At 44.1% G+C, this 14,844-nt stretch overlaps 1 protein-coding gene across 2 annotated transcripts in view; it reads right to left on the bottom strand.

Annotated features, from left to right (window-relative positions):
- The window catches only part of MTM1 (myotubularin 1), a 109,310-nt gene extending 100,292 nt beyond the window's left edge, over positions 1-9,018 (bottom strand). For both annotated transcript variants that reach the window (XM_063083102.1, XM_063083101.1), the window contains exon 1: positions 8,955-9,018. The gene's annotated coding sequence lies outside the window, so the exon portion shown is untranslated. The remainder of the gene's footprint in view (positions 1-8,954) is intronic.
- Positions 9,019-14,844: the final 5,826 nt, after the last annotated feature.

The following is a 14,844-nucleotide window of genomic DNA, read 5'->3' on the forward strand; positions in this document are numbered from 1 at the left end:
CCACTCAGAGGGCTAACATTTAAAAAGACAGATGACAGCAGGTGTTGATGAAGACAACACCTCAGCAGGAACTTTCATACTTTGCTGATGGGAACGCAAAACGGTACAATGGCATGACCACTTTGGAAAACAGCTTTACAGTTTCTTGTAAAGTTAAACATACACTAAGCATATGGCCCAATAATGCCACGCCTAAGTACTTCGCACAAGGCAAATGAAAACACGAGTCCACACAAAGACTTGTAAGTGAATGTCCATGGCAGCTTTATTCATAATGGCCAAAAACTGAATCAACTCACAGGCTCATGAACTAGTAAATGGACAGATTACATTATATCTATACTATGAAATACTACTCAGCAGTAGAAAGTCAGGAACTGCTGATACATGCAATAACACAAAAATGAATATAAAAAGCATTATGGTAAGTGAAAGAAGCCAAGCACAAACTAGCACATAAGCCTATTCTGTACAAGTTTCAAAGAACTACTAGCATTCATACCACATTCTCCAGCCATAAGCAATTAAGTTAGAAATCAGTTTTGAAAACACCTAGAAAACACATTTGTAAGTTTAAAAATATACTTCTAAAGAGCTCAGAGGTGAATGAAATAGTCACAATGGAAATTAGGATATACTAGAACTAAATAATACTGAAAATACTATGTTTTGAAACATCTGAACAGCAGAATAAATCCAAAGAATGAAGAAGAAAATGAAAAGAGTGATTTCTGGAATATATTTTAAGTGAAAAAAAGTAAGAGGCTGAATAGTGTATGATGTACGCTTTTTTGTGTGTAGGAAAAGGGGGAAATGCAAACATGCATTGTGTATTTGAGTATGTGCTTGCTCAAATTTGCAAAAGAAGAAACATAAAAGGATGAACTAATAAAACCCATTAAGTATGGGGGGAGAGAGAGGGGTGGTGAACAGCATGCTGGCCAGAGACAGGAAGCAAGAGTTTTCTGAATATAAGTTGATATAAATTTGACTTTAAAATCATATAAAGTTTTCACTCAAAAATGAGTCAAAAAGAAAAAAATCTCTGAAGAATGGAAACAAGAGCTTCCTGGTTAGCTCAGTTGGTTAGAGTGCGGCCTTGCAACATCAAGGTCAAGGGTTTGGATCCCTGTACCAGCCAGCTGCCAAAAAAAATACATAAATAAGAAATGGAAACAAAGAACACAGTTATATTATCAAGTCGGTGCCATAATCACAGTTGAGAGAAGGCACAAATAAACAACGGGAGGATGCAGGAATGAAAAGACAGACACAACAGTTAAGTGATAGTATCATATCTTCCAGGCCCAGGTGGTTCAACGAGCAAGTTCTACCAACATTCAAGAAACACATAACTCCGATCTTACACAAATTTCCAGAGAACAGAAAAAAGGGAATACCCCAACTCACTGTACAAGGCTAGCATAATCACAATACTAAACTAGACAAAGTACAGGAAAATTTAAGCCAAATCTCACGAATATAGATGTAAAAATTCTGAAGAAAATATTACCAGTCCAATCCAGCAGTAAGAAAGATCATGACCACGCTAGGTTCATCCAGCAAATTTGGTTAATATAAAGTTATATTAGAAAATCCCTTAAAATAGCCTGCCACATTAACAAATTCAAGGAGGGAAAAACATATTTATATAACGACAGAAAAGGGGTTTGATAAAATTCAGCATCCATTTATGACCCCAAAAACGTTCACTAGAAGTGTGTCTACACAAAATCTAAAGACAACATGATACTTTATGGTGAAACACTGAAAACACACACCTTCTGAAATACGGATCCTGGCCCCACCCCAAACCTACTGAATCAGAAATCCGAGTGCGATGCCAGGGAACCTGTAGTGTTGCAAAAGCCCCTCGGGTGATTCTGATGCCGCTTGCTACCCAAAGTGTGAGCCACAAAGCAGCAGCGTCGGCATTACCGGGGAGCTTGACAGAAATGAGGAGAGCTCCCAGGCTCTCCCAGACCCACCGAGTCAGAATCTGCGTTTCAACCCTTAGTCTAGGTGATTCATACCACGATGAGGTTGCAGAAGCGCTCCAGTAGCGGCCGTTCTCAGCCTGAGCTGCACGGGAACGCCTTAAAAAATGCAGATATCAGAGTCTCTTCCCAGATCAATTAAATCTGAATGTGGGTGGGGCCCGGCGGAAGGTATGTAAAACTCCCCAGGTGATTCTAGTGAGCAGCCAGCGTGGCAATCCACTGGTCTGTAGTATTCCCATGAGGCAGAAACTGCTATTTAGGGACTCGGAGCCCTCTCTGAAAAGCCAAAGGAGGTAGTCCTCAAGTTCTTTGAAATTCCCCCCAAGAAAGAGGCTTGCATTTCACACATATACCAAAGGTGCCTTCTTAACACAGCTTACAAAACCGAAACTGAGAAAAGACACTGGAGTCATGAGAGCTGTAGGAAGCTGCAGCAGGGCTGCAAACCCTGAAGTCAGACTTGCCTGGGTTCAGGTCCCAGTGCCGCTGCTTCCTAAACCCCTCACTTTTCACCTAGCTCTCTGAAACTCAGTGGGGACGTCAATAGTTCCCTACCTCAAAGAGATGTTGTGAGGATTTAAATGAGACATTACATAAAAACAAGGCCAAAGCCTTGGCATAGATCACACGTAGCATGAATGTAAGTTATCACTGAGGTGGCTGTTTGGGCATTGACAGCAAATCTGATGAAATCATCAGCAAATCAAAGCCAAAATCTCTCTCTCAAAGCTGCACTGTCCAACACTGCAGTGACTAGTACACGTAGCTCTGGAACAACTAAACTGTGGTTAGTCCAAACTGAGATGTGCTCAACTGCACGCAGGTATTGGTATTCAACACTGTACCCAACAGATATGCACAATCAATTATGTTTCAATAGAAAAAATTGAGATGTGCTCTAAAAGTAAAACACACACCAGATTTCTACAATTTAATGCAAAAAAAAGGAAAACAAATCTATTATGTTGATTACATGTTGAAATGATAATATTTGGCATATGCTGGGTTAAATAAAATATATTAAAATTTATTTCACCTGTTTCTTTACTTTTTTAATGTGGCTTCTAAAACGCTTTAAGTTACACACGTGGCTCGCATTCTCTTTCTATTGGCTAGCGCTGTCTCAAAGGATCTGGAAACCAAGATGTGAATTGGAACTTAGACAGCTTTCTCAAACTTTAATTTACATACAAATCACCTGGGGTCTCATTAAAATGCAGATACTGATTGAGTAGCCTGCGGTGGCTCTCAGTGGGTACGGGATGGGGATTGAGATACTGCCTTTCTCACAAGCTCCCAGGAGCGGCTGCTGAGGAGCTAGGGCACCTAGACTAATCTTTACCAACAACAACAAAAAAAAACTGTTTCATGACACACAAGTGATGGGAACCTCTGGGAAAGTGACTAGGGTTGATAAAGGAAATGTTCAGCAGGGCTAGACTCAGCCTCAATTTTTAAAAAATTAGTTCTCTCGCAGTGAGGGATCCAAAGAAGTGGGGGCCAGCTCCAACAGTCCTCCCTCTGTGAGGGTGGTAGGGACGCGCACATTCTCTCCCAGATCCATGGCCACCGACATGTGCAGGAACACCTCAGACTAGGAAACTCAAAGTGAATATTGGCTGGGGTTTCTTATGCCCTGCTAGTGTCAACAGCAGCGACCTTCCTGGGGTCTCACTGAAACCAACTGCCAACTTTCCTTGTCACTGTTACCTACAAACAGTACTGTCAGCCGGTACATTTCACATCATGGCCAGGGGTCACTGCCGTGTAGGCACATTTCTTATTTCAGTAAAACAGTTGAGGCCAATTCCAGCCCTGCTAGAATTAAGCACAGTCCCTATTCTCCTAAATCCCCACCTAAGTAATCTCCGGGCCATAAAGTAATTGAAATGTCATATAAAGGAATTTAAAGTGCCACCACCCAATGCTAAGAATCTCCTTTATAACCCACCGCTGCTCAAAATATAGTTCCCACGAAAGGGAAAGGATGACCTCCGATCGAGCAGCCATTCCAGTTTAAGAGGCTCAGGAAAACAAAGAGTGCTTCTTTCTCACAAAAAGTTCAAGGACATGATAGCAAAATATAACAATTATCACATGCTAAAGAAAGGGCATCACTGTTTGTAGGCAAGGTTTGCAGGCAAGAAGACGAGGAAAGAGTTACAAACAAGTTACTTTTATGTTTAGTTTCAATTATTCCCCTTCAACTTCCCTTACCCCTTCCCACCCCAAACATAACAGCAAGCAAAGCAAAAACTAACCTGTGCTCAAACTGCTCATGACAAGAGTCCAAAAATCAAAAAGCTGATTAGTAAAGGGTGGCAAAGCAATCACTGGATTCAGAGAACTTTCTTTTTTATTTGCTATTTGACCACGGCAAGTAAGGCTAAGCATGAGCTTCATTTCACCTTGCAGATAGGGAGCATGACCTCTAGACATGCAACAGAATTGGTTAAAATGAACATGTCCAAACAATCCTAAACTGTCCCCCCTCAAATAGTTCAAGTCTAAGAATGTTTATTAAATGTCTACTGTGTGCATAAAGCCATGTTAGGCTTCACACACCCAGAAAAATGTCTCCAACCTCAGTGCTCTTTATTACAAATTTGGAAGATGAAAAAAGTTAATACTGAAATATGCAGGAGTTACCTATCAAAACACAGTCAAGGAACAGCAATACTAAACTAATATAAGTACGTGAAATTGTAAAAACCTCCTTATGGAGTCATCTCAAGATATGGAGAAACAAAGTCAAATAACAAGAGGACACTCAGGCACCATTCTGTTGGAGCAAGAAAGATGGCGTAGAACTTGAAAGCAATAAAGTCCTTGGATGCTTCTCCAGAGCCTGGATCACTTTTCATCCTAACCACAGGAGCACAAGCATCCAGTCTAGTATGAGCTGAGGAACACAGCAGGGCCTCAAGCTGGACTGAGGAGCTGCAGTCAGGTCTTGATTGGAAAAGAGAAAGACTTCCATTCTGGGACACCTTGGAAAGAGGCAGGCAATATTCCCTGATGCAGGGATCACTGTGCTGTGGCTCTGTGATTGCTGTTATATAGAACTACCATTTTAGGAATAAACAAAATGAAAGCTTGTAAGGTGTAAATGGCTTCAGGCCCATTTGAGAGAGGCAATAAAACACCTGCATATTTTTGTTGACAGAAGGGGGAGACTGAGGCAGAGAGGCCACACCTACAGCTATGGGGGAGATGGGCCAAGAACAGAGAGGATGGCTGCCCTCTTACACCAGTTCTCCAAATAGCAATGGCTTATATAACACATTAATGCAATACTAATAATGCTGCACACTTCACAAAGGGCTCTGCTGAGCATTTGATTCCCTGAAGAACTCTGGAAACTTGGAAGGACAGGTTTCATTAGCTCTAGCTCACAAATGGAAGAGGCACCAACGGCAAGATGAAATGACTTGTCCAGAGTCACTGAGTTAAGGGGGAAAACTGGGACTTGAACCCAGCTTCTGGAATCCAAGTTCAGGAAGCTTTCTGTCACCTCCCACAGACAAAAGGCTCCTCAACCACTCATTGTTCCTCTGGTAGTAGAAACAGAAAGAAAGCACTAGGGTATGATGCCAATTTTCTAAAGAGATGCCTCCACATTCTTAAAAAAGAAAAAAATGAGATAGCCATGGTACTCATCTTGGAAAGATAGACTGCAAACACTTCGAATGAAAAACAATCCTCCACTACAGGATGGCAACTGGACCTAACTCAACTAATTCCTACTGGGTCTCCTTGTACACTCTTGCTTTCAAATCAAAGGAATTAGAAGAAGGCCTCTCTTGCTCTATTATTGTTTGTAGCAACAAACAAAATATGGCCTCGAGTAACTTCTAAGTCACCTGAAACTAAAAGTTACTGCTAACATTGAAATGCCAAGAAATGGCTAGAAAATCAAGCCTACTGGATTTCCAAAAGTTTACTAGGACAGAGGATCATTTTTTCCTTGAAAAGAAAGGACTTTCATATAGTTCAAGTCAATAACAGTTAACTTTTCTTGAGTGCCTACTATGTGCAAGACACTATTCTGAGCACTTAACAGATTATTCACATGGTCTTCCCAACAACGCTTTGAGGTAAATACTATTAGTGTTTTCCTTTTACAGTTAAGGAAACCGAGGCACACAGATAAGTAACTTGCCCAAGGTTACACAGGTAATATTAGCTTCAGAATTCAAATCCAGGCAGATGGTTCAATCCAGAGTCAACATCCTGTAGGCAAATAACAGTCCCCGTCCCCCCATCTGCCAAAAAGAAATAATGAACTGAGAAACTAGAAGATAAAGAAAGCAGAACTTCAAAGAGGTAAGAAGCAGGCAAGGAAAATTACTGAAGAATAATAAAAACAATGTATTTATTCCGTTATAAAATCGAACTAACTTTAGAAATAACTAGAAACTCTGGCCACTGGTTAAAAATGTTGCCTACTAATCCTTGAAGAATCTCCACTTTTTATTTTGGAGCCTTCAATAAGAACAAGAGCCACGTGTTTTCAGTAGTTTCTAAAGAAACTACATTTTGTTAACACTCCTCTCATTTTGGAGCAAAGAACATTAAAGTATTTTTTGTAACTTTAATCATTTTTCAGATCTGTAAAAATTTAAAAATTTGCTTCGAAGCCACTGAACATACAGAATATGAGAGAACTGAGAAGGTATTAAACAGATGAACTTTTACAATAAGCCATCATTAACGCCATTTTATTTGTGAGTGCTCTTGTTCCTAAGAAGTTGAGTGCTTCTTTACTCTAGAGCTATTTCAAAATGAACTAGTTTCTTTACAAAACACACAATACAAAGACTGGCAATCATTTCAGATAACAGGTTCACAGTACAGCCCAGTGCACAGGAAGAGAAACCCTGGTGTAAGGTAGCCTAAGAGTCCAGCAGACACTGGCATGAAATCAACAACCAATACTGACCTCAGCAGAGCTTTCTGTAGCTGGAGTGAGCTATCTAACTACGGAAACAGCAAGGGATATGAAAAACACCTCCCTAGATGTTTGAAATAATTTACTGTTTGCATGTAAGGGAAAAACAATGCACATCAAAATGAGGCTGTGATGAACTTACCATCCAAGAGGCACTCGTTGAAGAAATGATAACCCCATAGAATCTTCTTGATTCAGACAGATTTACTTTTGGATTTATTCGCTTTAATGGAGCAACAGCTGACAATCTAAAACTAGCAATTCAAAGTAATGCCCAAGTCACTTTCAATTGTGCCAGCCTGTTTTATTGTCATTGTACAGTTTCAAAGCTTTTTTTCATAGTGCTCACCTCCTCCAGAAAACTTATCATTGTTTTTTTTTTTTTTTTAATTATTATTATTATCTGCCTCCCCACACATAAACTCCCTAAGGCAGGGATATTGTCAGTGGTGCTCTCTGCTGTCTTCCCACTGCTTAGTACACTGTGGGCACACCTGGGCACTCCTGTTGAATGAATGAATGAAAACCACTGACAACTTGAAAAATATAAGTTAGAACTTTAAGGTAAGGAAAACAATCGTTTAATAGCCATACTAGAATCTATAAGTCCCATGAATGTTATCCACCTTCAAGCACCTTGGGAGGCTGCTATACAGCGGTGCTGCAGGCACATGTAGGAGTTCAAAGCTCCATTAAGTGTGGAATCTCTTAAGGGTAGATTTGATTTTGTGAAACAGCCAAAAGTCATTCAGAGTCAAATCTGGTGAATCTGTGATCATGCCCAACATATACGTTGGATGAAAGCAAAACGTGTTTATAAAGTAAGACACCTGATTGTCTTATTTGGCTAATAAACTGGTTTTGAAGGAAATCCAAAATGGTTTGAACTATAGCAAACCATAGTTTGAGACACAGTTGGCTCAGTCTCAAGACTCTAAGGTGGATACTTCGCAAGGAGTAGAACTGAACTGTGGTAAAACGAACCCAGAATAGACAGACACCAAGATACCCCCAGAGACCTGGCTTGTGATATTAGCTTTGTCATTAAGTTGTCCCGAAGCCTGGGTCATATTAGTTACCCTCTCTGGGCCTCAGTTCCCCCACCCAGGGAACAAATGAACAAAAGTGGACTTCAAGGTCCCAGCCAATTCTAAAATGCCATGATTCCATTCTTGTGAAGACCTGGTGTGTCCATGTAAAAACCAATCACAACCCACTACGCCTCATATCATCTATGCGTCTATAAAGCCCATAATGTAATTTTTGCAGCAGATTCACTTCAGACTTGCTTAGGCAAATACTAAAATTAGTTTTCATTTCCTGAGCGCAGCAAAAGACAGTTAAGGGAGGCAACTGGGCCAAGGGCTCTCGCTCGTGCCTGTGCACACTTCCGACTGCGTATCAGGGAACTAACCGTTCCTCTAAGATCTTCCCTCAACTGTTGCAAAAGCAGATAAACCTCCCATGCGTGACAGAAACACTGGCCGAAAGCGACGATAGAGGCTTCACGGCCAGTGCCGGGCTGCGGCCGCTCCGCAGGGCCCACGGGGGATGCGGCGGGCGCCCACCCTGCGCGGAGGGCCAAGGCGAGGACCAGCCGCGGCGCGTCGTCGGGGAGGCAGGGCGGCCGCCCGGCCCTCTCGCCGCCCCGGGACGGGGAAGCAAAGTCCGGGCAGCGGCTGCGACGGCCGCCCCCCGCCCCCCCCCCCAGCCCGCCAGCCTCGATGCCCGTCCCGACCTTCGCCCGCCGCCAGCCGGGGACCTTGGGTGGGGAGAACAGAGAGAAGCCGGAGGCACCTGCCTGCTGCTCCCCGGCCTCAACCCTGCTCCTCGGGGACAAGCGAAGGTGCTCGGGGAACCCCACCCACCCACCCTCGCGGGTGCGGCCAAGCCCCGCGCGACCCGCCGGCCCAGGGAGTCCCGACTTCCTCCTCCTGGCCCCCGCACCACGGATCCCAGCAGCGCCCGGCTCGGAGCCAGGCCAGCCGTGAGCGCGCACCCACCTCGGGCTCCGGGCGCCACCGCGGTTGCCAGGCTGCTCGGCTCCCGGGCCCTGCTCCGCCCCTTCAGGGGCCCGGCCCCCCTCCCGCGGTCTCCCCGCCCCCGGCCACCGCCCGCCGCCCTCCTCCGCGCCCCGGTTGGTGGGCCTGTGTCACGTGACCTAGGCGGGGGCGGGCGGAGGGCGCCGGGTGGGCCGGCAGAGCCGCTCTGAGGGGGCGGGGCTCTTAGCCCTCGAGGCTGCTGGGAAATCTTCTTTGACGGGTGCGGCGCGTGAAGGCAACTGGGAGTTGTAGTTTGCAAAATGCTGCCGGGAATGGGCAGGGCCAAGATGCTAGGGGCCACCCCTTTAAGGGAATTGGAGTCTGCGCCAAGCGGAGGCCGCTGGGGAGCGTAGTCCCAGGACTTCTGTGTGGGTCTCACTGGTTTTTTTCCCAATAAAGGGGAAATCCAGAGGGAAACTTCTTTAGATTAAAACTTTAGCGGCTGTCACTAAATTGAGCTATTATTGGGAACATAGGGTTGGCTGCAGGAAGTTGAGATATTACAAGGGAAATAGAAATTTCACCGACTTTGGTGCAGGATCTGCACTTCACAAAATCGACTAACAGCTGGGGTGTCCCTCATGCTGTACCAACACCTTTGCAAACACGCTACTGAGACTTAGTGAAAGGAAGCATTTCAGGAAATTCCTTCTACTCTTCGAGGTTTGAGTCAGACGACAGTAAAAAGAAAGGGAAAGGAAAAAAAAGAAAAAAGACAAACTTTGAGAATTTACTTTGTAATGAAATAAAACAAACTTAATCTGGCACATAGAAGAATGTCCATAATATTCCTTGTGCTGCATAATAATTATACATGAGCAGTTCGAGTAAATAGAGTTACGTTATCATGACCGTTTTTTCTCATATTTGTTAGTTCTCCAGCATCTGAAAAACAGCTGTTTAACCTGATACTGGTGTGTATGTGTGTGTATACTCACTATATGTATGTTTTACTTCATATCAGTATATATAGAGACAGAGTCTTACATATGTATATACCATTATACATATATATACACACACTATATTGAAGGGTCCGTACTTTTTATTTATTTTTTTATTTTATTTTATTTTTTTGTCGTTTTTTCGTGACCGGCACTCAGCCAGTGAGTGCACCGGTCAGTCCTATATAGGATCCGAACCCGCGGCGGGAGCGTCGCCGCGCTCCCAGCGCAGCACTCTACCAAGTGCGCCACGGGCTCGGCCGGAGTCCATACTTTTTAAATGAGTAACAAGACCCTTCAGAATCCAACCTAACCCACTCTTTAGCCACTTCTCCTACTGTGCCTCTCCTCTTCCTTCATGCCAAGCTCTGGTCTAGTCATAGGGAACTTTTTATTCTCTGGATGCTCCAGGTTCTTTCTTTACTCCAGCCCTTTCCACTGGTTCCTTTCTCCTGGATTGGCCAAACTCCTGGACAGGAAGCAGAATAGCACTCGCTCTTGGGCCAGGCAGAATTAGAAGCTCCCTCCCCCAGAGCCCTTCTCATCTGTCCTGATGTCATCATTTGCTTACATCTGCCTTGCCACCTCCCTTCCCCAGACTGTGAACTCCTTTGAACCATTAACTTTTGTGCTGGATTTACAAAGTGTGGTCAATAAATTCGCATGCCAGAGAGGATCCCTGGTGGGCTGCTGAATAACCCTAGATTCCTAATAAGTGTGAATCTTCGGGCAGAGGGATAGAGGAAAATGTGGATGAGTGGAGTGAGGGCAGCAGCTGGGTGGGAGACCTTGCATACAGTAGGCATGAATTAAGTATCCAAGGATGAGGCTGAAGGCCTTTGCTCAAGCTGGGGCGGAGGAGGGGGGAGGGTGGTAGAGAGCAGAGACAGTCCTCATCCGAAAGAAGACAGATCCTGGAGAAGATTACTCCAGGGTCCAGCCCCAGCCCAGCCTCACCTCTAGAAAGACATAGTCTAACCAGAAAGGGTAAGTAGAGAAGACTAGCCTTTGGCCTGTGAAACAGGGACAGTGACCCCTGCCATGCCTACCTCACAGTGAAGATGCGGAGAACAAATGAGGGAACAGCTGTGGAAGCACTTTGAAAACTGTAAAGATTGTGCACCATGGAGGAGTTACCGCCTTGCCCTTGACAAGGTCGCTGTATTCTTGACCAAGTCCTCACTCCTCCAGTCTGGGGCTACATCTCATAGTTCAAAGTGTGTGTGTGTGTGTGTGTGTGTGTGTGTGTGTGTGTGTGTGTGTGTGTGTGTGTGTGTGTGTGTGTGTGTGTGTGTGTGTGTGTGTGTGTGTGTGTGTGTGTGTGTGTGTGTGTGTGTGTGTGTGTGTCTAAAATCTCCAGCATGTGCAGTGGAATTGACCCCTGGGCAATCTAATAGTTCTTTAGGGTATACGAATACTTACTTTGTTTAAAATACTTGTCTATGAACTGCCTTTGTATTTTGGCTTGACTTTGCCCTTTACCTGGTTTCTGTGGTATGCTTTATTTTCTATGAGCACATTCTGTGCCTGCTATTTTGTTTCTTTGTTGTATGCTATAGTATTGCTTGATTTTAAAAAGACAGTACATTCTTTGAAATCCATGATGTTTGTTTGCTTTTCGTTTTTCTACCCCAACACAAACACAGGATAGATACTCCATTTTAGGCCGAGGATGAGGGGCTCTTCAAGCTTCCTTTATATACACACACATACACACACAATCCAGATGTACAGGGCATGAGGGGAGACGGCTGGCCTCCCAGTTTGGGGCTGCTGGACAATATGGAGCAGGCAGCAAAAAGTGTGACAGGAGACTGCTTCTTTGACATTTCTGAATTGCACATCCTACATCTATGGCCCCAAAGTCCTCCTGCTTTAGCTAAGGCACAGGCTAAAGGCACCTTCTACCCACTCACTACCTGAGCCCCTGTGCTCTGATCTCCCAGTCCCCACTCCAGCCTGGGCTTGATCTACCAGGTTCACTGTTTTGGGTCCGGGGTTGGGGAGGGTGGAGGAAAGGAATGGCATCCTTAAGGAACGGAAAGAGAAGGCTGAAGAAAGAGGTGATCGAAAATGAAAAATTTAAATGTAGCTGTTGGGCACCATGCTCTAGGAAAAAGCACTTGGAATGAGGAAAACAATTCAGGTCCCAGCAATTCTATAGGCTAGCTATGGGCCTTGGGAAAGTCACTTCACCTCTCTGATCAACAGCTGTTTCCTCTGCAAAAAAGAGTTCAAAGTCACTTCACCTCTCTGATCAATAGCTGCTTCCTCTGCAAAAAAGGGTTCAAATGCTACCTCCCAGGGTTGTTGCAGCCTCACATAGCAAGGATAGGTGTTAGCATGGTGTATAGAGTGTCAAGGCAGCAGTGTTCTCAAGCTGCCAGGATGGTCACTGGGGAAATAGGTGGAAGAGGGCAGGGGGTTGAAATGAAGGCTCCAGGGTTCAAATCCTAGCTCTTCCATTTGTTAGATGTGTGACTTTGGGAAAGTTCATCTCTCCAAACCTCGATTTCCTCATCTGTGAAATGGGTGTATTAGTATCTACTTCATAAGCTTGTTGTGAAGAATGCCTAGGCCTAACTTCTCCTTCAAGGAGAACTGCAAAGCAGCTCTACCTACCTTCTTCTCTCCACCCCTGCCCTGTGTTTAAAAAGCAGCCTAAGCAGAATGGTGCAGCCACTTTGGAAAGCAGTTGGGCAGTGAATTATAAAGTTAAACATACACACGACCCAGTAATATCACTCCTAGGTATTTATCCACAAGACATGGAAACTTATGTTCACAAAAGGACTTATATGCAAATACTCATAGCAGCCTTTTAAAAATAATAGTCAAAAAGATAAACAACTCAAATTCCCATCAACTAGTGAATGGCTAAACAAATGGTGATATATGCATACAATTAAATATTACTCAGCAATCAAAAAGAACTGTTGATATATACTACAACATGGATGAATCTCAAAAATATCATGCGAAGAGAAATAAACTATACACAAAATATCATACATTGTATGATTCCATTTATATTACATTTTGAAAAAGGTAAAACTATAGGGATACAAAGCAGACTTGTGGTTTACTGGGGCCAGAGGTCAACTCAGAGGTGTAGGAGGAAATTGACTCCAAACAAGCAAGAGGGACGTTTTAGGGGTGATGAAAATGTTCTATATTTTGATTGTGGTGGTGATTACACAACTGTATACCATTGCCCAAACTCATTAAACTATAAACATGAGATGGGTAAATGTTATTGTACATAAATTATACATCAAAAAAGCTGAGGTTTAAAGGGGAGAGGTGAGTAGCCTCAGTTAAGGCTCCTGAGGCTGCCCAGCACTGTCAGTTCTCTTTTTGTTTGTTTGTTTGGTTGGTTGTTTTCCAAGAGGCCTGAGACCTTGAAGGGGGAGGGTGGTGAAGCTTGCCCTACACTCACCACAAGAGCTCGGGCGGGGTAGGGAAAAGCACTCGCCAGGAGAAGACAGGGCCCAACCCCGTGGGGGTGGGACAGGGGTGGCTGACCTGGATAGACGAGGCCTGAGCGCTGTGTCAGGTCACAGGGAACATTACCCTTGTGGGCCCCCAAGGAACCGGAAGCTTCCCCCATCTTCTCTTTGAGAGCTGCTGTGAGGTCAACCTGGACTCTGTGCTCAGGTGCAGATGAGAGCGCTATTGCTTCTTGCTGTTGTGCTTCCAATGTTCTCACAGAACACAGTGTTGAGTTGGGGCCTCCTTGGGTGGGGGGCTCTTCTGGTCAGCAGGTTCTATTTTTCCTGTTGCTGGATGAAAGTTTGAGCCAAGTAATGGGACATTACTCAAAACACACACACAGAAAACCCAGGTTCTTGCCCCAGGACTTCTTGGACACAGGGGCCAGACACAGAGCTTATTATTATGACATCACAATGTTTCCAAAGGCCAGCCCTGTTTGCTTCCCTCATTGTTAGGCAAAGGTAGGGTGTTCGTAGAGGACTTTGAGGTCTAGTCCACAGCAGCACAGTGAAAAAAATTGCTCCAGGCCCCAGTCAGATCACAAATCAAACCACACCCACTTGGAAGAAAGCCCAACTTACAAAATCCCCTCCCTCTGCCCCCAGTTATAAGTTTTAAAAAAATCTCAGTCTCTTAACACTAAGTTTTTTGAAGAAGTAAGCCCTATGAGAAAGTGTTTCATGATATAGTTAAATGTGTTTTACTCAAAACAGATTTTTAAAAAGAGCAGAGTCATAGTAGAAGAGGAAAACAGATTTAATGTAACAGATAAGAAATACAGACTTCACAAAGAAAGTGAAGCCTAGTTCCAGAAACCAAGCAGGGCCCACACCAAGTTTAATACAAAACTAAGAAATACGCACTTAAAGTTTAGTGCAGACTGCAGGCTGGCTCAAGAGAGTAAGCAGCCACTTGCTCAAAGTTAAGTTTGATACAAAAAGAAAGAACTATAAACTGCACAGAGGACAGACTGGTCCCAGGGAGGGTGAGCAGCAGCCCCGCCCTCTGTTAGAACTCGGCTTTTATAGTTCCGCTGTCTAATACATATTCATGATGTCTAATGAATATTCAATTAGGGGTGGTTCCCTATTAAATAACACAGTTTTGCACATGCTCAGCTCGTTTCTTTTTGGAGCATGTTTATTGGTCAAATCCTATGGCATGCACTGAACATATTCAACAATATCCCCTGCTCTTTAGCGCCTGTAGTGGAGGGTCATTCAAAGGATAAACTCCCTTCCACTGAGCATGCTCAGTCATTGGGGTCATATAAGCTGTTACAAGTTCCTTTTACTGAGCATGCTCAGCTACTGGATTTGCATAAGTCCGCCCCTTGTGGTCTCAATCCTCCCATGATGGTGCTGAAAATAGGTCTAACAAGCAACAGTAACTCTTCTCTAGGGGAGGGCCTA

Source organism: Cynocephalus volans, chromosome X (genome assembly GCF_027409185.1).
Source record: "Cynocephalus volans isolate mCynVol1 chromosome X, mCynVol1.pri, whole genome shotgun sequence".
Lineage (NCBI taxonomy): Eukaryota > Metazoa > Chordata > Mammalia > Dermoptera > Cynocephalidae > Cynocephalus > Cynocephalus volans.